Source organism: Rana temporaria, chromosome 13, assembly GCF_905171775.1.
Source record: "Rana temporaria chromosome 13, aRanTem1.1, whole genome shotgun sequence".
In the NCBI taxonomy this organism is placed as follows: Eukaryota; Metazoa; Chordata; class Amphibia; order Anura; family Ranidae; genus Rana; species Rana temporaria.
The window spans coordinates 50,444,297-50,459,257 of NC_053501.1; the positions used below are offsets into that span (position 1 = coordinate 50,444,297).

The 14,961-nt window shown below is 41.7% G+C and overlaps 1 protein-coding gene and 1 pseudogene across 4 annotated transcripts in view; both read right to left on the minus strand.

Annotated features, from left to right (window-relative positions):
• NUMB (NUMB endocytic adaptor protein) overlaps window positions 1-14,961 on the minus strand; it is a 157,522-nt gene that overhangs the window by 82,933 nt on the left and 59,628 nt on the right. For all 4 annotated transcript variants that reach the window (XM_040333588.1, XM_040333589.1, XM_040333586.1 and 1 more), the window contains exon 2: window positions 9,405-9,453. The gene's annotated coding sequence lies outside the window, so the exon portion shown is untranslated. The remainder of the gene's footprint in view (window positions 1-9,404; window positions 9,454-14,961) is intronic.
• On the minus strand, window positions 13,289-13,434 carry LOC120921441 (annotated as a pseudogene).

Below are 14,961 nucleotides of genomic sequence, written 5' to 3' on the forward strand. Positions count from 1 at the left end.
TTGCGGGTAAACTAGGTGTAGCTGGGTCCCTACTGCACGAAGCATGCTGCGCTCTCTCACTGTCCCAGTAGAAGGAGAAGAAGCAGAGGGAGGCCGAGCTGCAGACCCTATTCGCCACTACCCAATCTCCCGGAATAAGCAGGTACCCGCTGGATGGTTGAGAGAAGTTGTTCTCGGAGGATGTTTTTGTACCATTTATTCATGGCTGTGTTAGGCAAAATAGTGAGCGAGTCCACTCCCTTGGCTGAGAAGCAACCACACATGGTCTCCGGATGCTTTACTGTTGGTATGACACAGGACTGATGGTAGCGCTCACCTTTTTTTCTCTGGATGCCCCAATCAATAAGAAATTGGATTCATTGGGCCCTTTTCACACTGGGGCGGGGTCGGCGGGAAAACGTGACATTTTAGCTGCGCTTTACCGCCAATTTCGCAGCGCTATACGGCCGCTAGCGGGCCGGTTCTACCCCCGCTAGTGGCCGAGAAAGGGTTAAAAACCACTGCAAAGCACCTCTGCAGAGGTGCTTTGCCGGCGGTATAGCCGCGGTGTCCCATTGATTTCAATGGGCAGGAGCGGTGGAGTGGTAGTGCACCGCTCCAGTGTAAAAGCCCTCGGCTTTCAGGTCGGTTTGCAAGCGCCATTTTTAGCGCAATAGCGCCTGCAAAACGACCCAGTGTGAAAGAGGTCTTAGAGAGACTGACTTTACCCCAATTCTCAGCAGTCCAATCCCTGTACCTTTTGCAGAATATGTCTGTCCCTGATGTTTTTCCTGGAGAGAAGTGGCTTCTTTGCTGCCCTTCTTGACACCAGGCCATCCTCCATAAATCTTCACCTCACTGTGCGTGCAGATGCACTCACACCTGCCTGCCGCCATTTCTGAGCAATCTCTGCACTGGTGGTGTCCCTATCCCGCAACTGAGGTAACCTTAGGAGATGGTCCTGGTGCTTGCTGGACTTTGAGCGCACTGAAGCCTTCACAAGTGAACATCTCTCCTTGCAATTCTTGATGATCTAATAAATGGCTGATTTAGGGGCAATTTTAGCAGCAGCAATATCCTTGCCTGTGAATTCCTTTTTGTGCAAAGCAAAGATGACTGTACGCGTTTCCTTGCAGGTAACCATGGTTAACAGAGGAAGAACAATGATTTCAAGCACCGCCCCACTTTTAAAGCTACCAGTCTGTTATTCCAACTCAATCAGCATTAGGGTCCTTTCACACAGCAGTCTGGATTTCTCCAATAGCAGCCGCTGGCTGCTCCATAGGAGTGAATGAATGGTTCGGAAAACCTGTGTGAAAGGGGCCTTACAGAGCGATTTGTAGCCTGGTTGTCCTCGGCACTGACACCTGTGTTTATGAGAGAATCACTGACATGTCGTCAGCTGATCTTTTTGTGGCAAAGCTGAAATGCAGTGCAATTTTTTTTTTTGGGGTGGGGGTTCAAGTTAATTTTCATTTGCAATTAATCTGATCACGCTTCATAACATTCTGGAGTATATGCAAATTGCCATGATAAAAACTGAGGCAGCAGACTTTGTAAAAATATAGATTTGTGTCAGTCTCAAAACTTTAAGCCAGGGCTGTAGTATAGGCTTTCAACTTTCTACAAAATTAGCCAGCCGTTACCTCTCATGAGATGACACCATGTTCAGCAACAGCTTATAGAAGCCGCATTCCTTGCTTATCACCAAGTGCCTCCTCTTACAGGCCGCCGACCAGATGGCCAAGGCTCCATGCACACTGGCTTAAAAAACGTTGCTTCTACAGGAGTTTTGTGTTCTGCCTGTAGAAGCAGCTCAATGTTATCCATGCACACTAGGACCTTAAGAGGCATATTTTGGGTCGAACGTTCAGAGGGGAAAAAAATAAAAAAAAATAATGGTTGGCGTTTGTTTGGAGCTTGGAAGCAGAAAAAAAAAAAAAAAAAAACCTCTCCTAAACTCGTCTACACTTTGTACAAAATATGCTCTTTATGAGCATTTTTTACTTCCAAGAGAACAGACTTTTTTTTTAAGCCCAGTGTGCATGGAGCCTTAGTGGAAAGTTTAAAAAAAGATGGAAAAGACTTTATAGAAAAAAAAAATCCTAGTAGTTCCAAAAATGGCAGCAAATTGCATATGTATATATATATATATATATATATATATATATATATATATATATATATATATATATATATATATATATATATATATATATATATATATAGTTTTACAGGCAGAAGCATCTTCAGAGCTTAATGACTCCCATGTGACAGAGGAAGCACCCTTTATTTTTACATGTCAGTGCAGCAGCAGGAGACTTTTCATGCTAGCGCTTTTCCGATAAGACTAATCCAGTCTAAGGTCATTGAAGATTCTCATACAGAGGCATTTTGGTCAAAAGGAAAGACTGGAGCAGAGTTCCAGTCACTACAGGCAAGTCACTGGATTTATTTATATCAAAGCAAAAAGTGTCATGAATTGTTTTTAGTCTCCAAAATGAGCATGGTAGCCAAAGAGGTCTCAAATCCAGCTAATATGTGATGCAAAAGCCTTAAAAATGGAATGCATTCTAACCCTTCCTACCTTTTTCACTGGCACAAGATGTGCATCAAATATGGCGCTTCATGATGCAATTGGTTGCCCTGTATGCACAACCTATAGTGGATTAAAACCTTCACATTCCTGTGTCAGAAATGTCTGTTTATGTTCAAACATGAGGCGTGTGGCACTGCAAAAGGTTAATGCAGGACATCTGTCTGCAGTCTGAGAACTAGCATTGCCTCTGAAGATGCTACATATTCTACTCAAATTTAGTGCTCTGCATGCGAGAACTACATAGTAATTAGATCGGACACAGACAAAGCAATTCATGGAGATCTCGCCATGCTGAAGAGATGCGTTTTCATCACATTAGCATTCCCACCTTCGTGATGCAACACAGAAAAATAATAAGCTATGCACTGGATACTAATCCAGAACAAGATGTGGCCCATGCTTTAGGTCAACAGGGACAGGCTGCCTGCAGCAATACATGGACAGGGAAAATCGATCAGCTACAACACTGCAAAACACAGGGGATATACTAATGCCTAGTTAAAACAAAAAACAAACACCTGAAAGTGTACAAAACCTTCATTAACCCTTCCAGACCACCTGCAGCATTTAACCAGCCATGCACCACATTATCACTATGGTTGGTCATAGCAATCACATTATACCAATGTAAACAAACTGTCATGAATAGATGTCCATTCATAAACGGCTTTCTTACAGTTGTGATCTGCGATTGGCCAACAGCAAACACATGGTACCTGGCTACCTGTGCCATACGATTAGCTGTAACCAATCACAGATCACAACCATAAGCAAATTGTTTATGAATATTAACCCATTTATGACAGCTAAACCTATTGCTTAGACAGACAGTTAACTACTCTGATGTCAATATACAAAAACCAAATTGTAAAAAAAATAAAAAGCCCCCCCCCCCCCCCCCCCCACACACACAGTCACTGTATCCCCATTACTGTCACAAAAGTCACGCAATGCTGCTGTACTGCATTAGTGACATGTAGACCCAAGAAAAAAATAAATAAATAATTGTATTTAACTACTTTAGGCTCACCCTATAGCAGGTTTGCTTCAGGACGACACCTGTGTGCTGGATCACACACACACTTCAGGCTAGGGGGTGTGCATGCGTGCCACCGGCTAGCTTCCACCTTGATTACATACAGCGGAAGCCGAACGGCAGGTGCAGGTTACCAGATGTCGTCCAGCACCTGCCAATTATCAGGCAGGGACACAAAACTGCAATCTGCCTATGTAAACAAGGCAGATCACCGTTCTGATAGGAGGGAAGGGAAAGGGATACAAAGCAGGGAATAAACTCAAACTCAATCTCTTCCGCAAGTAAAAGCACCTCCCAGCCAGTGTCATTAGCACAGTGACCGTGCATATGTTTAGCACTGATCACTGTATTGTGTCAATGGTCCCCAAAAAGTGTCAAAAATGTCAGTTGCAAGTCCTGCTATAAGTCGCTAATCTCTGCCATTACTAAGATGTAGCAGAATACATATTCGCTTAAATTTATGAAGAAATTCGATTTTTTTTAAAAACTTTATTGGATGGGTTTTTTTTTAGCAGAGCCTCCAACAAAATAACAATTCTGTTTGGGTACAGTGTAGCATGACCACGCAATTGTCATTTAAACCGCGACAGTGCTGAAAGCTGAAAATTGGCTTGGGCAGGAAGGGGGTGCAAGTGCCTGGTATTGATGAGGTTAAGCTCTTGAAAAAGTGCACAAAAGCATGCAACGTAGAGAACCGGAGACACAGTAGTCTGCCACAGAAACTTAATGCAGCAGATGAAAGACACCACATGCTTACTTTCCTTTCAACATCGAAAGATGTCCAGCAGTGCCATCAGCACAGAACCAGTGGGACCCTGGTACATCCAACTACTGTTTGGAAAAGTTTGTGCAGGAACAGTCTTCATGGAAGGATTGCGTCCAAAAAGCCACACATGGCAACAAAGCTAGGCAACTCAACTATGCATGAAAACATAGAAACTAGGGTGCAGAAAAAAGGCAACAGGTGCTCTGGACTGATGAGCCAAAATGTGAAATATTTGGCTATAGCAGTAGGCAGTTTGCTAAAGAGCAGATGAGCCGTATAATGAATGTCTGCAGGCAACAGTGAAGCATAGTAGAGGTTCCTTGCAAGTTTTGGGGCCGCATTTCTGAAAATGGAGTTGGTGATTTGGTCAGGGTCAATGGTGTCCTCAATGCTGGGAATTACAGGCAGATAATCCATCAGGGAGGCGTGCGATTGGCCCAAAATATATTCTGCAGCAGGACAACAACCTAAAAACATACAGCCAATATCATTAAGAACCATCTTCAACGTAAAGAACAAGGAGCCCTGGAAATGATGGTTTGGTCCCCACAGAGCCCTGATCTCAACATCAAGTCTGCCTGGGATTGCATAAACAGACAGGACCTGAGGCAGCCTACATTCATAGAAGATCTGTGGTTAGTTCCAAGATGTTTGGAACAACCTAATTGTAGAGTTCCTTCAAAACTGCATCAATTCTATGTGCACACAGTTTTTGAAGGCAGAGGGTGGTCAATCTGGAAGAAATAATGGAATGTCTGCCAAAAGTTCAAATATATCAGAATATCAAATTGTTCTGGGCCAATTCAGCACAATAGGATCACAAGAATACCCTTCTCAATCCTGCAGGACAGGAAGAATCTGCAGGGACCTAAAAAAGGTCAGATTAAACTGATTCCATGGCCCCACCAGAGCACCCATTGCATAGGTTAAAGGGTCCATAAACCTGGCAAAAAAACCTGTCTAGTTTGTTGTTGAATCTGGCCACTCCAGGGTCCACACAGGATCAAGGGTGCTTCAAATAGAGCATCAACGTGTGGTGCATCCTTGATAATTAACATAAGTCATGGTGATAGCATTGTCAGACTGTATTATTGGGTGTCCTCACAATAGAAGGGTCCAGCACTGAAACTCCGTAGAATTCAGAACGTTGCTTGAAAATAAAACCTCCGCTGAAAACCAAGCCCACTGCCCTGAGAAGGTATTCAGGACTGCACACCGCCCAGACTGGCATGCATCACTTTGGGGAAAAGAAAAAAAAAAACGCTTGCCTAACTCCAGTACCAGATTGGTGAGACACATCGGGGAAAGTTTGGCCTTGGGGTTTAGCTGCATTGGGCAGTCCTGGGACTGAGTCAGTTTGTCCCAAGCGTTCAAAATGTTGAGCAACTGTCTGGAGTGAAACTGAGCATATGACACGGTCTCTAAGGAGGAGGGAGGGAGAGAGATCATTAGGACACTAGTAAAAAGACTGAGGTTAGCTGGAAGTGGGAGGGGTCATATAGGGACATGTCCCTACCACCCTTTTTTGCCAGTGTCCAATCACCTATAGGTAGCTGCATATACCCCAGTCAAAAAAATGATTTAACCACTTCCCATCCAGGCCAATTTTGGCACGTCGCTCCTACATGTAAAAGTCATACAAAAAACAAAAAAATTATAAATTCTAGAAAATTAGAAGAGTTTCATGAATTAAAAAACAAACAAACACTAAAAGCTAACTTCTTTTTTTTGTATAATGTGAAAGATGTTACGCTGAGTAAATAGATACCCAACATGTCACACTTTAAAATTGCACACAAATGGAATGGCGCCAAACTTTGGTACTTTAACCATTTTTAAAGCATCACCTATGGAGTTTAAGGTTAAGAGTTACAGAGAAGGTCTTGGGCTAGAATTGTTGCTTTTGCTGCAACTCACGCAGTGATGCCTCACGTGTGATTTGAACGCTGTTTACATATGTGGGCACCACTTGCGTATGCATTCGCCTCTGTGCGTGAGCATGAGGGGAACAACATCCCCTCCCACCCACCCACCCCCTGTAAGAATGATTAAAGCGGTTGTAAACCGCATAAACTTTTTTTTTTTTCCCCCAAACCTGCAATGCAAAAGGCATAATAGGCTAGTATGCATCGCATACTAGCCTATTATGAAATACTTACCTCGGAACGAGGTGTGTACCACTTACCTGGTCCACGCCGAGCAGGATGTCATCTTGCTCCGGCGTGTCTTCCGGGTATCGCCGCTCCAGCGCTGTGATTGGCTGGAGCGGCGATGACGTCACTCCCGCGCGTGCGCGCGGGAGATTTAAAATCGGCAGGGTCCGGCGATGCCGGTCCTTCAGCCGTGGAGTCCCCCCTGCGCATGCGCCGCCCGCATTGCGGGGGTAATATCTCCTAAACCGTGCAGGTTTAGGAGATATTATCCTTACCTACAGGTAAGCCATGTTGTAGGCTTACCTGTAGGTAAAAGTCCAAATAGTGGGTTTACAACCACTTTAAGTGCCTGAACTTACAGTGTACAGAATTTCCAGCTGAAAAAAGTAGCTGTAGCTGCAGGCATCATCCAGATAGCCCCACTCAAAGTCCATGATTTCCCAGGACATACCTTGGTGGGACGTGGTTAAAGCAGCCTTTGTTGTCTTGTATCTTATAATCAGGAAATAAAGTCAGCTCTGTGACATCAGTTCTTACTAGTTGGCATTATTATCTGTACTTTGCACTTCTCGTTTTCATTATCAAAGTGTCCTTTTTTGTTTTGAGACAGTAAGGCGGCCAAGAACTATTCCACTGAAATGGTGGTTTTATTATTGGTCTGTCCCTCTTGGCGATATTCCACACTCCAGCCGGCCATATATGGATCGGAATTTGGCCAGTTCAGCAGGGACCAGCCGAATGTATCCGGTTTGATCAATTTGTGTATAACCAGCCTGTTGGGTTTTTCCAGAATGATTAGTGCCACAGGCTATAGCCAGCAACACTAATCATTGTGGTCTGCTGGCAGAGACTGTTTCCACCGGCAGAACACGATAGTACTGCAGGAGTCTGCGTTGATGGGAGAATCAAGCAATTTGCTTTCCTTTCACCCATGGTGGAAGGAAAAAAAATTGCAGATACTAAAGCCAGCCATACATTATACAAATTTTCTTATTCAATTTCCTTTAGATTTACCTTCAACCAAATAGTGCAAGGGCCTGCCTGATTGCATACAAACTGAAAGTGTTAAGGTTTGACTCCATATTATATGGTTTTGGTAAATCTAAAGGAAAGCTCTACAAGAAAACTGTATAATGTATGGCCAGTCTTAGACCCATCACTCCTAAACATGTCAAGACATTACAATAATAGTAAGTTAGTAATAGTAAGCTTGCCCCCATCATCCGAGCCGTTCTGGCTGGGGGTTAGTCAGAAGGGAAATCGAAGGAAAGGGTAAGTAAACCAACAATGCACTAGCTTAAAGGAACAAAAATTTAGAAAATAAAAAGGACAAACCTTTTAAACCCCCTACACGACAGCTCATCTATACAATGTGTTAAAGTGTGGCAAGACTGGGCACAGATGATCTGAAATCCTATATTATACATTGTGCCAGCCCCCAAAAAAAAATTTGGGGGGTTACATCCAAACAGTTAATCCAGCTCTGAGCATTAATTTTATCTTTTTTCAGTGAGATAAAACAAACAGAAAACCCTGTCTGTTCTCCCCCCCCCCCCTGCTGTGAGTGACAGGCGATTTACATATCTCATGCACGAGCCTGAGACAGGCATTATTTTTTTTTTAATTCCCACCCCTACTCCTTTCATCTGCAGCTCTCCCAGAACTTACTGTTTCACACCTCAGCATGATTGGGCATGCTGAAGTCATGTGGTTACTTTTCTGGGTGTTAGTGATCATAGCATAATTTAGTGTAAGAAATACACAGGAGAAAATGCATTCCGTTAAGGGGAGTGTAGAGGAGGGTGGGGAGTCTGACAGAGGGGAGACATTTGACAGGTAAGGATACATGCAGGAGCCATGTTATTCCTTATAGATAACCATTATGGCAGTAGCTTAGAAAGGATGAGTGTGGGTTTACATCCACTTTAATGCTGCCCTGGTTACTGGCAGATCTAGTATCAAAAAAAAGGAGGCAGCGGCCGAGGCTACATCTGGACTATATGGTTTCTACAATAAAATTTCAGCCATACAGGAAATGATGTAACTTAAGCATCACTGGGAGGTTTGTGTCTTTCACAATTTGTGTCTAGCTGTTCACTGTGCCAACTGGCTGCAAAGACACAACGATGGAAAAAATAAATAATGCAACAAAGGACTGTATACTGCACTTAGGATTTGCCAAGCTTTCAATACCATGCTCTGTTGTTGATGCCCATTCGGTAGGTCTGTGCTGCAGGATTGCTTTTGACTTGCAGCTACTTTTTCACCCCTTTAGGAGTATTTTGCACATATTCACCAGGGCCCATTAGCAGTTTGATCTACTGATCCGTTTAAATTACTGCATGTGTACATACATTTTCTTTATGTATTCTTTTCCTTTCTTGTATTTGCTGTTGACTTTTTCTCTCATTTACCCTTATATGAGCTGGCAATAATTATTTCTTTATAGATGCAATATAGTCTGGATATAGTATTCCTTGATTTGCAGCCTTCCCAAATAGTTATATAGGACTTTATTGGTCATTCAGTCATTGCATGTATTCCACTTAACATTGGTTCCTCCCAGGAAATAAAAGGAAGAGGATTTGTTTACCTTATTTAAATAAAGCAATTTTTTGTAAATTTTTGTTTATTTTGTGCTTTAGTGGTACATCTACAATTCGTTATTTTCATTTGTTCCCTGAGCATTTATCTTAGGTCAGTGAGACGGAAAGTACTGAATCTAGAAATAGCCCGGCAGCCTGCTTTACCAGAAGGTCTGTAATGGCAACCAACATAATTATATGACAGGTTGACTTTCAATCGAAAAAGTAGTCCAACTTGCATGTTTACAGTATAATCACCATATAGGTTTGTTAGATATCCATTTACCTTTGCAGTACACTCTATGCGACCGATATCAAAGCTGTTTATTCTGTCCCTGCAAGGAAAATAAAAGGATTAGGTAAGGATATTTATTATTTACGCACAATAATTAGACAATGCAGAGGTTAAATGGATATAAATAATCCACACAAGAAAAGGAGCAATATTTAAAAGTATGCTAAAATTTCATGATGTATGGAGAAAAAAAATAAAAAAAAACACTTTTCTCTTTGCCACATGACATAGTCTAGTCTAATGTGCTTAGGTATTGATATCTATTTTTACATTTTAATCATCAAGCAAGCATTTTTTTCCAAGTACTGAAGCCATGCAGTTTTAGCAACTTCCCAAAGACAGACTCTGTGCTCTACATTCATTCAATTCCATAATATATATATATATATATATATATATATATTATATATATTATATATATATATATATATATATATATAATCACACACACACACACACACACACACACACACACACACATACATACACATATATACCCGGCGTTGCCCGGTCTTCCTATCTTAACCTTTTGGGGAGGAAAATCATAGTAATATAAATATACCCATCTTTTATAAGGGTGTAGGTAAGGGTTAATTTAACTGTCATATATTTTTATTTGGCATATAAGTAATATGTGTACCAGGTATTATTGAAATATCTCCAGGCGTACAGAAGTTATGTGGGAACATACATTTCCCATTGATTTGCATGGGACTTTAAACAAAAACCCCGACCCTCACAAATGGGGGTAGTTAAGGGATAAATTAACTATCCTATAGTTTAAGTGGACATATAAGTAACATGTGACCAAGTGTTATCGAAATATCTACAGCCGTTTGGAAGTCATGAAGTAACATGTATTTCCCATAGAGTTGAATGGGACTTTAAAGAAAAACCCTGACCATGGCAAATGGGGGTGGGTAAGGGTTAAACCACCTATCCTATGTTTGTTGCTGACATACAAGTAACATGTGTGCCAAGTTTCATGTTAATATCTTTAGCCGTTTGGACGTGATGCTGGAACATACACACGTTGAGTATATTTATATATATATATATATATATATATATACACACACACACACTATGAAAATTGTAGATTCACACTGAAGGCATCACAACTATGAATTAACACATGTGGAATTAAACATAACAAAAAAGTGTGAAACAACTGAAAATACATTTCATATTCTAGGTTCTTCAAAGTAGCCACCTTTTGCTTTGATTACTGCGTGGCACACTCTTGGCATTCTCTTGTGTATACACACACTATATAAAACTTTGCAATACTTCACTCATACAAAACCTTTTCTAAAAGATAAGCAAATCAGTTGGTAAATTAGTCAAATCTTGCTGTATTTATGAATCCAATGCACATTATCCAGGCACATTCATGTGGCATTACCATTTAAAAAAAAAAAAAAAAAAAAAAAAAGAAGATAGGCGTTACTGATAGAACTTTATTTGCACATTTTTATGCTCATCTCTAAAGTAATTACACATCATTGCCTACCCTGGGCTCACAATCTAAATGAGACCCTGTTAGCAAGGGCACTTATATAAAAGGAACATACCTGCTAAAATAAAAGGGAAGTACAGTATATTGCCTCTTAACAGCTTATGTGTTGAAACACCACAGCTTTGTTACTCCCGGGCACTGCAAGTAGTCGATGGGTTGAATACCTGTTACTCCAACCAGATGTTGTGATTTCTCCAGTCAGCTTGCTAAGGCTGGGTTCACACTACGGTTTTCCCGTCCGTCAGCCGCATACGATTTCAGTATTGAAAACGTACGGGCACGGACGGGAAAACGTATAGATAGAGAATGCATTGCAAATCGTATGCACTCAGATGCATCCGGGTGCGTACGATTTGCTGGCAAAACGTTTTTTAAACGTACGCAAAACCGTGTTCAACCACGGTTTTGCGGTCGTTTTTAAAACAGTATGGCAACCGCATACGTTTTCCTTTAACATTAATGTCAATGGAAAACGTACATATGTGCGGTTCCATACGTTCCCGTCCGTTTCAGCCGCATACGTTTTTTCATATAAATCGTATGCGGCTGACGGACGGGAAAACCGTAGTGTGAACCCAGCCTTATCCTGTAGTGACAGATGAGCTGCAGGAAGGCACTACAGCATGCAGCTGGGGAGCAGGTATCCCACCCAAAACTGAAGTGTTGAATACATTCTACAGCCAGGTAGCAGCAAAGCGGTGTTTAACCTCCCTGGCAGTATGATTCTTTCAGAAAAAAGGTGCTGAAAGCGGTACCATTATTTGCAAGGAAATTTGGTGATTTGTACTGTAGGCCTGTAATTTTTAGGAATAACTCACTTAAATCTGACCAAACAAGAGTCTTGTAGACATCCCGGGTATGAAATTTTTTTAAAAACAAAATTATAAATTATAATAATTATAAATAATTATAACAAATAATATAATTCTAATAGAAATTATTCAATAATGTAATCAACTCAAAATCACTGAAATTTGCTCAGTTGCAGAATTGTCGCTGTCATTTTAATTTTTTTATGACGAATTTCCCCACAAATCGCTATCGCACAATTCTGCAAGTGATTATAATTTATCGCTGTTTTCTAGCTGCTCTAAAACCATTTTTGACATAAAAATACACTTTTGGTTGATATGGACAGTTTGCAGGCAGAAAGAAAAGTTTTTATTATATAAAAGTACATGTAGGACACTGGGCAGACCACTAGGGACAAGGGGGGGGGTGTATTTTTTACATACAGTATGCTGTAATCTTATAGATTACAGTACTGTATGTAATGTGTTTGTTTACGTTTTTGAATTTGGCGCCGTTCTCCGCTCCCGTGCGTCGTAACGTCGCAGGGAACGGAGATCGGCGGCACAGGAGGACGCTGTGTGAATCGAGCGAGGTCCCGCTCGCTCACACAGCGCGGTGGCATCGCTGGATCCAGGGACAAGGTAAGTAAACACTCCCTGTGGATCCAGCGAGACAAGCCCGAGTCTGACTCAGGGTTACCGATCGCAGCATGAAAATCTAACCCCGAGTCAGACTCGGGAATACCGCCAGGGGGGTTAATAAAAAACAAAAACAAAAACAAAAACAAAAAAAGGTAGGTATGTTATTGTAATGGTAGGTTTGTGGACTATAGGAAAAAACACAGGGCGAAAATTCAACGTCCATGCAGATATCATGGTAGGCTAAAAAACCTCAAACGCCCTGTGCTGAAAGTCAAGAGTGGTTACTAGTCATCTAGCAGATTCTCTTCTGCACTGAGCATTTTAATTGGCAATAGTCACCATAGAAATGGACCACGACCGCGGACTTCTACCCGTCCGCTAAATCCACGCGTTGCACTACGTGCCAAGGTGAGGGCCTGACACAGGATCCCGTGCCCAAAACAGACACTATATAGTGGGGTTTTGGTACGGACCTCAATGTTCACACCAAGGGTATAGCTAGCACGACTGCTCGATGGCTAGAAAAATATATTTCAGAGGCGAACAGGTTCATCACCCAAGGACGCTAGCAAACAAAAAAACGACACTGAAGTCTTACCGAGTTTGTAAGATTAAATGAAATGTTCTGGGGGTGGCCCTAGCAAGTTTGATAGTGTTCACCTGAATGTAGCGCAATATAACTTTAAAATGGTTTGAAAATAAAAGTCCCGTGTCTTGTACTGTATGATTAAAATAGTGGGAGTACAGTACAGGCGCGGGAGTGACGTTATACAACTCCGTCCAATCACAGAGCCAAAGTCCACAGCCCCTGGAAGGAAGAGGGGCAAAGATGGATGCGGCCACCAGCAGGGACAGTGCAGGCTTCTTTTGCAAGCAAGTGGCACATAATGCGATGCATACTAGCCCATCATGCTTTTTTAACGCAGAGCCCCACTACCACAAATTATGCAATTGAGTTTCCCGCATTTGGGGAAATCGCAGGGGTCAGCACAGCCGGAGTGCAATGGCCGAGCCTCGCAATGGGAGAACCACCTTCATGATCATGGTGTCTCCCCTGTCAGGTAAGTATAGCCCATTATGCTTATGCAGGAAAAAAAAAAAGAAAAAGCGGAAGTAAAGCCCATCAGGGTTTACTTCCTCTTTAAACCATATAGCGTACAGTTATTATATTGTAGCTTACTAGCTTGTAAAGTGTGAGCTGGAGTTTGGCCTCAATTTGTTACTACATAAAACACTTCCCCTGAGACCAACAATACTGCTGTCCAAAAGGGGCACCCGTCCTCCTCCATCACTACCGATTTTTGCATTTTTAATACATTTGCAAAGGTTCTAAAACCAACTTCTTTGACATTGTTATTATGGGGTATTGTTTGAAGAGTTTTGGGAGGAAAATAATGAATTTAAAGGGGTTGTAAAGGTAAAAAAAAAAAAAAATCCCTAAATAGCTTCCTTTATCTTAGTGCAGTCCTCCTTCACTCAGCTCATCCTTCGATTTTGCTTTTAAATGTTATTATTTCTTCTGAGAAATACTCCCTTCCTGTTCTTCTGTCTGTAACTCCACACAGTAATGCAAGGCTTTCTCCCTGGTGTGGAGAAAGCCTCTTGAGGGGGCGAGCAGGCAAGTCAAGACACTTTACTTTGCAGATAGAGAGCTGTGTGTTAGTGGGCATCCTGACACTCCTGCTCGCCCCCTCCCCTCAAGAAGCTTTCTCCACACCAGGGAGAAAGCCTTGCATTACTGTGTGTAGTTACAGACAGAAGAACAGGAATTGAGGATTTCTCAGAAGAAATAAGGACATTTAAAAAGCAAAATAGAAGGATGAGGTAAGTGAAGGAGGACTGCACTAAGGTAAAGGAAGCTATTTAGGGAAACATTTTTTTTTACCTTTACAACCCCTTTAATCTATTTTTGAAAAAGGCTGTAACATAACAAAATGTGGAAAAATGTGAAGCATTGTGAATACTTTCTGGCTGCACTGTACACCCACAAATGTTTCACCCCCCCCCCCCCCATATTTTAAACTGAATATTTTGTTTTACATATACTGCTGTACCCAGAGACAATAGGATGCAAAGGTTAAATCTTTCCAAAAAAAGGGAAATTCCCTCAAACACAAGATCTGCTTATATTGCTACAAAAACTCAAGGTGGCAAAGTAACAAGACATAGAGCACCCCCCCCCCCCTTTACTAAAACAAATGGGGAGAGGGAACACGCACCTCTTTATTCTGAGAGACACGCTTGCTACTTGTAGCTACACAACACTGTAGAGATCCTGATTCAGCACACACAACCACAAGCAGATGAGGTGAAGCAAACACGTCACATGTATTGACAACGCAAGCCAGGTTTCTAGAAGAGTAAAAGTCTGGTCACCAATTGTGACAGACTCCTCAACAGTCAGTGACTGCGCAAACCTTGCAAATTCACCCTCAACTTTAATTCTGTGCAGCTCAGGCAGACATTTGTTTGCAAAGTGGAAAGTGTCAGAACATAGAACAGGAAATGTCTAAACAGGAAAAATATTGGTTACAGTTCAACGTAAGTTTTAGTAGATTTTTGCAGCAACTACAATAAAAAAACACACACACACACA